This window comes from Hyaena hyaena, unplaced genomic scaffold (assembly GCF_003009895.1).
Source record: "Hyaena hyaena isolate Hyena2069 unplaced genomic scaffold, ASM300989v1 scaffold_1036, whole genome shotgun sequence".
Taxonomy (NCBI): Eukaryota; Metazoa; Chordata; class Mammalia; order Carnivora; family Hyaenidae; genus Hyaena; species Hyaena hyaena.
The window spans coordinates 408,125-409,379 of record NW_024081666.1 but is presented as its reverse complement, the minus strand read 5'-3'; the positions used below and the strand labels follow the sequence as shown (position 1 = coordinate 409,379).

General features: G+C 40.9%; 1 non-coding gene across 1 annotated transcript; it reads left to right on the top strand.

The window, feature by feature from the left end:
* Positions 1-687: 687 nt before the first annotated feature.
* Positions 688-772, top strand: TRNAP-UGG. The gene has a single exon. It is a non-coding gene; the product is annotated as a tRNA-Pro (tRNA).
* Positions 773-1,255: the final 483 nt, after the last annotated feature.

The window sequence follows — 1,255 nt, the reverse complement described above, 5'->3', positions numbered from 1 at the left end:
GGAGCATCGTACAAAATGGAGAGTTATCAGCCAGACCTAGAAAAGTGTGCTCATAGTACTCATGTTGAATCCAGGTCCTAGGCAGACGTTTGTGGTGTGTGTGTAACTTGTGTAACTATGTTCATATTTTCCTATATGGCTTGTTCTGACTGGGTAAAGGTTTTTTTTTTTTCCCCTTTTACTTAGTGTGTTTTTTCTTTCTAGACAAAACTGTATAGTTATTTTGGACAAAGAGGAGAATGAGTAAATATTGATAGCATCTTTAAGATTCTCAAGTTAAAATACATGAGGAAAGATAAATATTGGCGAAGCAAGATATGAGCCTCAGAAAAAAGTAGATTTTTTTCCAACAGAAATAAAATCAAAGAAGACCATAGTGCCATCTCCCATGCTGTATGTGGGTTACTTTACAATTTGCATTTGAGCAAGCTGTAATGAGAACTGTGACCTTAGGAGAAAGCCACATTTCCTTGAGGCAAGAAGATGCAAACATTTGATTAAAAATGAAAAAGAATCAGGATTACGGTTTCTGGTTTTGAATGTAAGGAGCTTGAAAGTTTTCACTCGGCTCTAACAGAAAGTAGAAAGACTAAATAGGTAGAAAAATCAGCAACTCTTCTTGGATCTATACAATAGAAGTGAATACAGGGAAAATCACTACCCTCAAGAATGGAGAAACAGAGGGGTGCCTGGGTGGCTCAGTCGGTTAAGCATCTGACTTGGGCTCAGGTCATGATCTCACAGTTCGTGGGTTCGAGCCCCACGTCGGGCTCTGTGCTGACAGCTTGGAGCCTGTTTCAGATTCTGTGTCTCCCTCTCTCTCTGGCCCTCCTCTGCTCATGCTCTGTTTCTCTCTCTCTGAATAATAAATGAAACATTAAAAAAAAAAAAAAAAAAGAATGGAGAAACAGAAGACAACTAGAGGGAGATGTCTCTTACCAGAGCAGGGGCTCATGAGGAGAAACGGATGTGGGAAGCAGTGCTGGGATAGGAAAGCCTCAGCAATAACTGGTAGATTGGTAGAAGTTTAGAACGGGAATCCAGGCATAGGGGAACCTGCACAATATTGCATAATTTATCTCCAGAAGCTCCACATGGTTCTCACAGCAAGTATTAGAGAAAACTCCCTCGGGCTTCTAGCAGAGAATGGGAGAAAAGGGGCCATATTGAGTATGCTGAAACATGCTGTTCTTAACAAGGCCTGCCCCTTGGGAAACTTGTTAACCACAGTCTAACATTATGGGGTATTATCAGA